Source organism: Hippopotamus amphibius, chromosome 4 (genome assembly GCF_030028045.1).
Source record: "Hippopotamus amphibius kiboko isolate mHipAmp2 chromosome 4, mHipAmp2.hap2, whole genome shotgun sequence".
Lineage (NCBI taxonomy): Eukaryota > Metazoa > Chordata > Mammalia > Artiodactyla > Hippopotamidae > Hippopotamus > Hippopotamus amphibius.
In genome coordinates this window covers 92,121,776-92,134,581 of record NC_080189.1, presented here as the reverse complement: position 1 = coordinate 92,134,581, position 12,806 = coordinate 92,121,776, and the positions used below count along the sequence as shown (strand labels likewise).

Sequence of the window (12,806 nt, the reverse complement as noted above, 5' to 3'; positions counted from 1 at the left end):
ATACTACCTTTAGTAAATACTTACCTTTACCAGTGAGGTTTATATTTCCTAAGTTTTTTTTTGTTACTAGTTAGCACACTTTTTTCATTTAAAAAATTTCTTTAACATTCTTTTAAGACTGGTTTAGTGGTAATTTATTTGTTTAGCTTTTTTTTCTGTCCATTTTCTTGCTTTTTCCACTGATCTTATTTTTATTTTTTTATTTTTTATTCTTTTATTGAAGTATAGTTGATTTACCAATGTTTCTCATTATATCAAAGTGATTCAGATATACACACAAATACATATACACATATGTATATATACAAGTTCTTTTTCATTATAGGTTGTTACAAGATATTGAATATAGTTGCCTATGCTATAGAGTAGGCCCTTGTTTTTTAATTTATTTTATATATATTATTGTGTATCTGTGTATCTGTTTATTCCCCCCCTTCCACTTTGGTAATTATAAGTTTGTTTTCTACGTCTGTGACTCTATTTCCATTTTGTAAATAAGTTTATTTGTATCATTTTTTTGATTCCACATGTGGTATCTTATGATATTTGTCTGTTTGATTTACTTCTCTTAGTATGATAATCTCTAGATCCATCCATGTTGCTGCAAAGGGCATTGTTTCATTCTTTTTTAATGGCTGACTAACATTTCATATATATATACATACCACATTTTCTTGCTCTATTCATCTGTGGATGGACATTTAGGTGGCTTCTATGTCTTAGCTATTGTAAATGTTGCTGCTGTGAACATTGAGCTCCACATATTGTTTCTAATCAGAGTCTTTGCCTTTTTATGTCAAGAGTGGGATTGCTGGATCATATGGAAATTCTATTTTTAATTTTTTGAGGAACCTCCATACTATTTTCCACAGTGGCTGCACCAACTTAATTCCCACCAACAGTGTAGGAGGGTTTCCCTTTTCTCCACATCCTCTCCAGCATTTGTTATTTGTAGACTTTTTAATGATTGCCATTCTGACTGGTGTGAGGTGGTACCTAATTGTAGTTTTGATTTGCATTTCTCTAATAATTAGCTATTATTAGAGTATCTTTTCATGTCTTTATGGACATCTGTATGTCTTCTTAGGAGAAATGTCTATTTAGATCTTCTGCCTGTTTTTTGATTGGGTTGTTTATTTTTTTATATTGAGCTATATAAGCTGTTTGTATATTTTGGACTTTAAGCCCTTGTTGGTCGTATTTTTTGCAAATATTTTCTCCTAGTCCATAGTTTGTCTTTTCCTTTTGTTTATGGTTTCCTTTGCTGTGCAAAAGCTTTTAAGTTTAATTATGTCCCAGTTTGTTTGTTTATTTTTTCACTGATTTAATTTGATTTGATTTTTTTAGCTCTTTATTGGAATATAATTGCTTCTTTTGGCTGTACAACAAAGAGAATCAGCTGTATTTATACATATATCTCCATATCCCCCTCCCTCCTGGGACTCCTTCCCGCCTTCCCTATCCCAGCCCTCTAAGTCATCACCCATCATTGAGTTGATCTCCCTGTGTTGTGCAGCAGCTTCCCACTAGCTATCTATTTTACATTTAGTAGTGTATATATGTCAGTGCTACTCTCTCACTACGTCGCGGCTTCCCCTTCGCCCCCCCACCCCACCCTGCCCCTTGTCCTCAAGTCTGTTCTCTACATCTGCATCTTTTTTCTTGCCCTGTCACTGGGTTCATCTGTACCATTTCTTTAGATTCCATATAATGAGTTAACATACGATGTTTGTTTTTCTCTTTCTGGCTTACTTCGCTCTGTATGACAGACTCTAGGTTCATCCACCTCACTACAAATAAGTTGATTTCATTCCTTCTTATGGCTGAGTAATATTCCATTGTATATATGTGCCACATTTTCTTTATCCATTCATCTATTGATGGGCATTTAGGTTGCTTCCATGTCCTGGCTATTGTAAATAGTGCTGCAGTGAACATTATGGTACATGTTTCTTTTTGGATTATGGTTTTCTCAGGGTATATGCCCAGGAGTGGGATTGCTGGGTTATATGGTAATTCTATTTTTAGGTTTTTGAGGAATCTCCATACTGTTTTCCATAGTGGCTGTAACAACTTACATTCCCACCAATAGTGCAGGAGGGTTGTCTTTTCTCCATACCCTCTCCAGCATTTATTGTTTCTAGATTTTTTGATGATGGCCATTCTGACCAGTGTGAGGTGATACCTCATTGTGGCTTTGACTTGCATTTCTCTAATGATTAGTGATGTTGAGCATCTTTTCATGTGTTTGTTAGCCATCTGTATGTCTTCTTTGGAAAAATGTCTATTTAGGTCTTCCACCCATTTGTGGATTGGGTTATTTGCTTTTTTGTTATTAAGCTGTATGAGCTGCTTATATATTTTGGAGATTAATCCATTCTCAGTTACTTCATTGGCAAATATTTTCTCCCACTTTGAGGGCTGTCTTCTTGTCTTGTTTATGCTTTCTTTCGCTGTGCAAAAGCTTTTAAGTTTCATTAGGTCCCATTTGTTTATTTTTTATTTCATTTCCATTATTCTAGGAGGTGGGTCAAAAAGGATCTTGCTTTGATTTATGTCATAGAGTGTTCTGCCTATGTTTTCCTCTAAGAGTTTTATAGTGTCTGGCCTTACATTTAGGTCTTTAATCCATTTTGAGTTTATTTTTGTGTATGGTGTTAGGAAGTGTTCTAATTTCATTCTTTTACATGTTGCTGTCCAATTTTCCCAGCACCACTTATTGAAGAGGCTGTCTTTTTGCCATGGTATATTCTTGGCTCCCTTGTCAAAGATAAGGTGCCCATGTGTGCGTGAGTTTATCTCTGGGCTCTCTATTCTGTTCCATTGGTCTATGTTTCTGTTTTTGTGCCAGTACCATAATGTCTTGATCACTGTAGGCTTATAGTATAGTTTGAAGTCAGGGAGTCTGATTCCACCAACTCCGTGTTTCCTTCTGAAGATTGCTTTGGCTATTTGGGGTCTTTTGCGTTTCCATACAAATCGTAAAATTTCTTGTTCTAGTTCTGTGAAAAATGCCATTGGTAATTTGATAAGTATTGCATTGAATCTGTAGGGTTTTTATTTTTGCTTTTATTTCCATTACTCTAGGAGATGGGTCAAAAAAAATTACTGTTATTTATGTCAAAGTTTGATCTCCCTATGTTTTTCTTGAGGAGCTTTATAGATTCTGATCTAACATTTAGATCTTTAATCCATTTTGAATTCACTTTTGTATATGGTATTAGAGAATGATCTAATTTCATTCTTTTACATGTAAGTGTCCAGTTTTACCAGCACCACTTATTGAAGAAACTGTCCCTTTCCCATTATATATTCTTGTCACCTTTTTTGTGGATTAATTGGCCATAACTACATGGATTTGTATCTGGGCTCCCTATCTTGTTCCACTTATCCATGTGTCTGTTTTTGTGCCAGTACCATACTGTTTTGATGACTGTAGCTTTGTAGTATAGTTTGAAATCAGTGAGTGTGGTTCTGCCAGCTCAGTTCTTCTTTCTCAAGATTATTTTAGCTTTTGGGGGTCTTTTGTGTTTCCATGCAAATTTCAGATTTTTTTGCTCCAGTTGTGTGAAAAATACCATTGGTAATTTGATAGTGATTACACTGAATCTTGGATTGCTTTGGGTAGTATGGTCATTTTAAGAGTGTTGGTTCTTCCACTCCAGGAACACAGTATATCTTTCCAGTTGTTTGTGTGGTATTCACTTTCTTTCACTGGTGTCATATTTTCCAAGTACAGGTCTTTGGCCTCCTTAGCTAGCTATATTCCTAGATATTTTATTCTTTATGATATGACAATAAAATGGGATTGTTTTCTTAATTTCTCTTTCTGCTATTTTGTTGTTAGTGTATAGAAATGAAGCAGACTTCTGTATATTGATTTTGTATTCTGCAGCTTTACTGATTTCATTGATGTGCTCTAGTAGTTTTCTAGAGGGAGCTTTAGGGTTTTCTACGTAGAGCATCATATCATCTGAAAATTATTCCTTTAGCTTTTGCTTGTCTGTAAACTTTTTATCTCTTTCAATTCTGAATGATAACTTTTTGAGGTAGAGAATTCTTGGTTGGAATATTTTTTTCTTTCAGCACTTTGAATATATCATGCTTATCCCTTCAGGCCTGCAAAGTTTCTGCTGAAAATTCTTCTGATGGTCTTATGGGTTTTCTGTTTTATGGAACAAGGTGTTTCTCTCTTGTTGCATTTAGGATTCTCTCCTTGTCTTTTACTTTTGAGATTTAATTATAATGTGTCTTGATCAGGGTCTACTTGGATTCATATTATTTGAAACTCTCTGTGCACCTGGATCTGGATGTCTGTGTCCTTCCTTATGTTAGGGATGTTTTCAGTTGTTATTTCTTCAAATAAGGTATCTGCCCCTTTCTTTCCCTTTTCTCCTTTTTTGGAACCACTGTAATGCAAATATTAGTCCACTTAATGTTGCCCCGTAAGTTCCTTAAGCTATCTTCAATTTTTTTTTTCATTCTTTTTTCTTTTTGGTGTGATTGGGTGAGTTCCACTGCCCTGTTTTGAGTTCATTGATCCTTTCTTCTGCTTCATCAATTCTGATGTTAAATCCTTCTTAGTGTGTTTTTAGTTCAATTATTGTATTCTTCAGCTCTGTGACTTTTATTTTGTACTTTCTTACATTTTTTGTCTCTGTGTTGAAATTTTCATTGTGTTCTCCTGAGTTAAAGGAGCATCTTCATGACTGTTACTTTGAACTCTTTATCAGGTAAATTACTTATCTCTATTTCATTAAGATTTTTTCTGAGGTTCTCTCTTGTTCTTTTGGGAGAAACATATTCCTTTATTTTGCTTTTCTCTCTGTGTTGGTTTCTATGCATGAGATGTAATAGCACCATCTCTCTATCTTCAAGGAGTTGTTTTATGTAGGAAATGAACCATATCACTCATCTTTGCCCTAGTTCTTGGTTTTCTCTCAAATCTTTGTGATTGCTCAAGCAGCCTATTTTATTTTTAATAGCTCAAAGTAGTTGCACGTGTGCAAGACCTATCAGCATCCCAAATTAGAGGGGCTCACTGAGGACTTAGATTCAGGCTGATAGGGAGACCTCAGGCTGCAGCTCTTAAATTATGCAACTTTATAATATTTGATGGGATCATAGTTTTATGCCATTTTAGCCTCCAAAACCAGGTATTCTGGAGATGTACCCTGAGTGGCAGTTGCAGAAAATCAAGGCTCCGGACAAGTAAAATAGTTCTTTTCTGGAAGATACCTGTGAGCTGTAGTGAGGCAGATGGAGAGAACTGAACTGGCGTTCACCAGCCTATGTTCTCTGAGAGTATTGCCAAAGAACTCTAGACATATGGCAGTCCTGAAGTCTGCCCCTCAGGTCAAAGCTCCAGGGTGAGCAAAAAACCCTCTATCACAGAAAGAATGGGAGTGTTTCAGTCTGTTGTTTGTGCAGTGTCCTGGGAATGGTAGGACACTTGTGGTAGGACAGTCTGCCAAGAACTGTCAAAACTGTCAATCTGATTATTAGAGTCCCATAAGACTCGGGAATAAAAGGCCCTCTGGCCTCTAGAGCCAGGTGATCAAGGGGGATCCCCTGTGAAGCACCCTCCAAACCAAGAGCACCAAGTGTAAAAACTGAATTACCAAATTCATGTAAAACTCCCTTACAGGAGATACTGGTTCTTCTTAGCACTGCAGAGGGAGAGTGTGAAACTTGCATCTTCTGGATGGAGTGAGGCAGAGAGGGTGCATAAGCATGGTGCTCATGGAGGGAGAGGTGGCACCTGCCTACTGGAACAGGGCAGAGGAAGAGTGTGAAGATGGTGTCACCAACCTCTGTCCCCAAAAAATATCCCAACAGGCCCATACATGTGTATTAAATGAGATGCCTGCTCTCAGTCTGACATTTTAAAGTTAGCAAATGAGCCTCTTTCATATACAGTCTGGGTACCTCTTGTTGTGCTGATTGTGTACCTGGCCCTGGGGCAGGTGAGTCCGAGCATGTGAGCCATTTAAGAGTCATTTCTCAGTTTTTTTACCCTTGTGGGTCTCATGGATGTGAGACCTATTGGCTTTCAGACCTAGGTGTTTTGGGGTCTCATAAGTGTGCCCAATGTGGGGTTCAGACACTTTGTTCCTCAGGGGGAATCTCTAGCTTAAGATTCCTCTTGAATATTTCTTGCTGATGGTAAGATTGGGTCTCAGCCTCTCCTGTCTACTTTGATGTGGGTTTTTCTCATTTGCTCTAGGTGTAGGAGTTCTTCAGCTAGTTATTAGTTTATTCAGAGAAAAATGTTTCTTATGTTGCTGTAGATTTGAAGTGTCTGTGGGAGAAGGTGAGTTCAGGATCTTCCTATGTCACCATCTTCAACTGGAACCAGAACTAAATATTCAGTAATAACATAAATAATGCAGCAAAATAACACATTTCAGCAAGAAATTATTTGTAGAAGAAATTTCGGAATCCTAATGACTCAATTGTCCATTCAGTTGGTTACTCCACTGATACCCCTATTTATGCTTCTATAAACATGCTACATGTGTGCCAGTGGCGGCTGGGGCGGGAAGGGAATGGGGTATGAGCAAGAGGAAGTTGCTAACTATCAATACAGACAGTTCTCACAATCTTATAGGACCTTTAATTTTAAATTATTATTCAGATATCTATGGAAAAATATGCAATATTGACATATGTTAATATTTCAGCAAAGTTTCAGAAAAAAGAAAATTTTTAGAATCCTGCTTCCTGGTCTCTATCAAAAGCCAAAGATATTGACATTTAATACTTTCTCACAATCCAAATTTATATTGTAAGGTGAGTCCTATGAAGTCTCCAATAACTAAATTCTCCTCTTTAATACTTAGGAGGTGTAGTTAATAAAACTGCCTACCACTTATTTCCTGGACTTTTATGTCAACTCATCTTTCCGTAAAGACCATAGTCCTCAGCTAAGTAGACTACAGGCAGAAATAGAGCGGAACAGTAGCTGTCAGTTTGGCTCTTTGAGCCTAAATAATTCCAAGCTAGGTTCTCTCCTCCACATTGGCATTATTTACTCTTCTATAACTTTATAGATACTCATCATTCTCTAGAAATAAGCCCTCATCTTTGTATTCTCCTCCCTTGCCCCTGCTTTTTATCCCACTCTAGACATCCTCCAAGCAAGCAAACTAGCCCATTATTTTGCCCAGAGTAAAGCTCTGTAGCTGTTAATATATTCCTTATAATTCGTGTAATATATAAAACTCTTGGATACTGAAGAGTCCCTGTATTCCAGTGGATAATTTCCATCTCAGATAAATTCTGGGGAGAATCTCCTGTATTAATCTCTCTTGCCTGCCCCGACCTATCTCCTACTTTACATACAGTCAATATGAATATTTGTCATGAATATTGTCAAGCAGATCAAATAACACATTCCAAAAAATTTACAGAGTATAAAGTTAGTACCACCCTTCCCTCTACCCTGCCATATAGATATGCTGTATTACCATCTGAAAATAGCGTTTATGAGCTCAACCAGCAAATGACAAAACTTAGCAGAATATTTATAGCAAATTTTAAAGTCTGATGGGTGTCCTTTCATGTCAGTTTGCTTATATAGCTTTGCTCTCTTAGGTCATTCTACACATGAATCAAACTATTACCAGGAACAGGTCAAATAAAACTGTTACACAGTCCAATTTCAGCATGACTTAAATCAGGGCTTTTCTAATTCTTTTGTGTATATAAATCATTGGGGATCCTATTAAACTACAGCTTCTGATTTCAGTAGGTCTTGGTTAGCATCTGAGACTCTGCATTTTTAATAAGTTCACAGGTGATGCTGAAGCAGCTGACTCAAATTTCACACAACTATAGAAATAAGACTTTAAAACATTTGTTTTCCTAGCTATGTCACAGTTCTCCTTCATGGGTGTGTAGAATGGAGCATTTCTGAAATGTGTACACATAATCTTACTAGCAACTGAGAATAGTTGGGAAAAAGAAAATAGTTAATATGTCAATAACTCATAGATTAAAACATCTAATATACAATTATAGTAGCAATATCAAACAATATTGAAATCAAGCACATTCAAAACTTATAAATGGAAAGCAAATCATTTTATAATTACATTTTTATTTTCATAAATATTTAAAATATTTTCACAAATATTTAAAAATACTTAAAAAAGCCTTTGAGGCAGGAAAGAAAAAGCAGAGAGAGTATGCCTATATGTATTTGATACAAATATTCATCACTAACTCATTTTTAGTCCATTATCTCAGCTCGCTGCAAATAACTCAGAAAAAACAATCATAGGTAATTCTGTTAGTGTGTGCAGAAAAAGGTAATGGACAGTGATTATTTAAGTGGAGTGGTTATTTAGAGTTGTAGATGCGCCAGAAGAGGCAGATGAGGAGAGAGCAGCCACAGTGTCTCTAACACACTGAACTTCAACCAGAGACACTAAACATACAGTTGGACCACACCTGCAACAAACTCCAGCTCCAAAGATAATGTGTAGCTCAGACATTGATAATGGGTTAAGACTGACAGATTATTGCACATGTAAAAGTCCAAATACAGATATCCGGCACTTTCTCAAGAACAAATTTTCAAGGATAACCAATTGCCCTATTACTAGATTTTTTTCCTGAAATGATACCCCCTTCACTTCTCTTTTTTTCTGAGAACTGAAAGTTGTGTAGATTGTTCGCTCTTTTCATGTAGTTGTCAGCAATAGTAAGGCTTCACCCATTTTAAGATGCTATAGATTCTCTAATTTATGTTAACTCCTTTGCATATGCTGTACATTTTCAAACTTAAGTTTTGAACAACTATAGTTTTGTGATTATTAAGCATATTTTGGAATGAAAATGTGCCAGTTTACACAATAGTGCATATTTTCTACGGAATAAAACATACAAAGTCATTCATGTGTTCACTTATACTTTCTCTAGGTCAAACAAGTCACACATTTGACACATTCCCAAAAGGGCCCACTCCCAACTCAGCACACACATGCACATGGAAACACATACACATCTAAATCCACTTTTTATATAAAAAACCTGTCTCCCATTTATTAAAGGAAGTATCACATTTTCTACTGGGTATTTTTAATGTATTTCACTTATCTTTGAGGATGAATTATCTTTCCTCGTGTACATAATATATAGAATGTAGAGAAAACATGGTGAGGAATGTTACAGATTAGTGTGTGTGTATATATATATATATATATAGTCTATTATTTATAGACTCATAAGTCAGTCTTTTTCCTGATATCTATGTACTATGAGATGCATTTTTGCATAAAGATTTAGAAATGAGTCATTGATTGGTTATGCAATTCTACCATGAGGTGGATATGTAATTTCTCATCCAGTTCTTTTGGACAGTTTCTACTTTATATCATTTGGCCCTACTTGGTTTAAGAATTAGTTTCCTTTATATTCCTCTTAGATCAACATGTCCACAAATAACCTAATGCAAACAGAGTAGACTTTTAAGTATCAGAAGAGGATGTCTAGGATCTCACAAGTCCATATCTTAGGAGGATACTTTTTTTCCCTCTCATTTAAATGAAAGGGCATTATTACATCAGTATGTTTTGAGTATCTTCAGTTCAAAGATCCATCTGAACTGGTGGTATCTCAGTTTGGGGTTTTCAGTATTTACCCTGGCAGCTAACATAAGGAGATTAATTATTCTTGATTTTAGTATCCAAACAAACCAGTTACTTATACTTTGTCCTATAAACCTCTGTGTATAAAACACAAGACAGAATGTGGTCCATCATCCCTTTCTCTGGGGAGACTTTTTAGGAGGATGAGTGCTCTCTGCCATAAGTGAACCCCTGCTAAAGAAAGCAGGGTCACCTAATAATACATCTTCTAATGAAAAGGAAAGATCCTTCATAGTCTAGAATGTAAGTCCTGCAGCTCTAAAGCATGACCAAATATCTGTTTATTTCCTTTTCCCCCAACTGGCTCAAAAAATTAGCTAAGGTAAAAGTGGTCAAGATTGAATTTAGAAATAATGTTTCAGAAGGAAATATAGATTCATAAAGAAATAAAAATTCAGATAGAATAACCAGACAGAAAACTAGAGAAAATGTTTTGTGACACAACAGGAACTGGGCAAAATCTCAGGAATTTAAGGAGCAGTATTTTTTACCATTTGAAACTGGTCTTTCTGAGGCAAGTATGAAAGCAAGAAATATTACAACAAATAACTATAAATGTACATTCTACTCTTTGTAGTCCTCCACACAGTAATTTATTACCATTTACATCTCAATACTAGCACAGCATTCTGAAGTTGCCAAGCATAAGTTGTATCCAACTGAGTGAAAAGATCAAAATCTACTCAGATTTCCAGAAAAGCTGCAGGATGTGGGAAATGAAAAAGTCCCAAACATATCCATTTATGTAATCACTGACAAAAATATAAGCCCATATTGTTATAAAGAGCATGGTTTATAAGGACTGCTCATGCTGTATAAAAGATTTGATAGAGAAAGAAATGTTTAATAAATGGTTCATAGGCCAGTCATTTAGTTTCCACTTTTAAATGTCTTTCAAAGTAGTTGATGCTCATGAAATGCAATGTACTGACAGTCCTGGGGTCTGTGTGTCGCAGAGATGCTGATGAAGGTAGTGATGTTTTCCCTTTGATGAGGACGACAAGCGTTCAGAGTCCAGGATTTGTTTAGGACATCTACCTCTCTGCTGAATTTAGCAACAGGGACCCAATCAGTGAATCAGTACCAAATAAAAATAACTGGATTTGTAGAAACTGAACTCCATTCCATTGTGAACATGTTGAATGATAAAAGGTGCTGTTTTCTGTTTAAAGTATGGATTTTAACGACATGTTAATGATCCTTTAGAAACGTGCTGTTGCTCGATACAAAAAAAAAAAGTGCCGCCAGTTGTTCAACTATAAGATAAGGTGTGTTTTGCAAAAATAAAGCATATTAAATCTTCGTTTTGTAGGTCTATATTAAGAAAGGTCCTGACATAGCTGGTGCATAACTGTAAAGACTCACCTGCTTCCTGGAAAGAAGAAAGGTAAGTACTTATCAGAAAGTCATGGAAAAATAAAACAGGTAATATTTAAATTCTATATATAATGATGTCATATTTTGTAGTAATTAGCACAATTTCTCAAGCTGCAGAGAACAATTCTCTGAAGAACTTCATGGATAAGGCAATGATTTTCCCATTCCAGGATGCATGGAAGGCTGCTCCCAGCTCTCTAGCGCTGCACGTAGCCAGATGCAGAGGAGCTCCGTAGTAGCTCATTAAATCTGCTCTGGGTGAGCATTTCCATTGTTTGCTGTCCCTTCAGACCATCCTCCACTTAGCGGTGTATATTCTACAATCAGTAGTTTCAAAAGGACTATTGGCTTATTCTCTTTGTGATCCATTGAGCAAAACCACACCTTAGCTCCACCATCTTTGCTTTATTCCCTCTTGTACATCGATCTCCTTATTTTTCAATGGTTTATAAATTTTCCCAAAGGCATAATTATTATAATATTCAAAAGTGAGGCTTGTTTAAGGATATCTATATCTGTGACTCTTCTACATGTAGTAAATCAAGTCATCTACATAGAAAAAATTTCTTCTCTATTTGTAAAGAAAAGCAAAAATACATATCGTTGTGTAAAGAACAGTGGCTTTTCCTTATGACAGTCAACGTTAAGCCAAACCAATATACTTGTTGACAAAGATGCTCTAGAAGGTTTTCAGTCTTTCACCTTACTATAGCCATGTGCAGACCCAAGATAATTGGCATTCAGGGCTCATTAAGCACTAATGAAATTGTTCATGTAATTTCGATAGAGAACAATACAGAAAAAACTTACAGCTCTTATACTTCATTTTGAAAAGCATATTTTCCCAGTAGAACAAGTTTAGATGTAATTTGCTTTTCAGTGATGATCTTTTTGTCTATTATATAAATGGTTATATGAATTACTCTGTTTAATGATAACGTATTTGTTTGTTACTGGACTAATGACAGGTCTTAAAGGTGTTGCAATATTTCCCTTATGTGTTATAATGTGAATGTATTAGATTAGCATTTTGAGTACATTCTGTTCAAATGGATTGTAGGCAGCATTGTTCATTCTTCTTTTTAGTGAATAAGTAGTGACAGAAGTAATCAGAACTAAAGACTGAGTTGCCTTCTTAGGCTCAAGCTCTCAATCTCATAACCAAAAATATATTGGTCCAAAAATTCCACTTCATTTTTCTTCATCTTCAGTTTGGCTGATTCACACTTTAAAAATGGACAATTTTGCACTGTTTAAATTTATAACTTTCTGGGATGACTCCATAAGATAGAATGGATGATAATCCCTGATTATTGGAAACTCATAAAATATTATTAGGGATTAGTGGTGATAATTCATGTAAAATATTTAGCATGATTTTGGCACATAATAAAAGCTCAGTAAATGATCAGTGGCAGTTCCAGGATTTCTACACCAGACAGCTTACAGTCAACAGTCTGATTGGAAGTATAGCAAGATTTGTTTTGACGTGATTTTTCATACCAAGTATATTGCTTTTATTTTGATTGTGTGTATTTTTTGAGGTTCCTGGGAAGGGAGGGCAGATAGAAACTATGGGTAAGTGACAGTTTCTCCCTCCCCACCACAGGCCGTGCCTATCTATGCCACATGATTATTAAAGAAAGGCTTTGGGAAGATAGGGTCAGGCATTCATTCCTCTATGTACAAGGGGGCATGTGCAGTAATACCTAAAACACAGAGGCCTGAAACACCTCTACAGTTTTGCCAAAACTCACATCTGTCTACATTTAGCTG

The 12,806-nt window shown here is 35.9% G+C and overlaps 1 protein-coding gene across 1 annotated transcript in view; it reads right to left on the bottom strand.

Moving 5' to 3' along the window:
• Positions 1-10,071: 10,071 nt before the first annotated feature.
• LOC130852256 (platelet glycoprotein 4-like) overlaps positions 10,072-12,806 on the bottom strand; it is a 53,541-nt gene continuing 50,806 nt past the window's right edge. The window contains exon 15 of the mRNA XM_057733142.1: positions 10,072-11,025. The gene's annotated coding sequence lies outside the window, so the exon portion shown is untranslated. The remainder of the gene's footprint in view (positions 11,026-12,806) is intronic.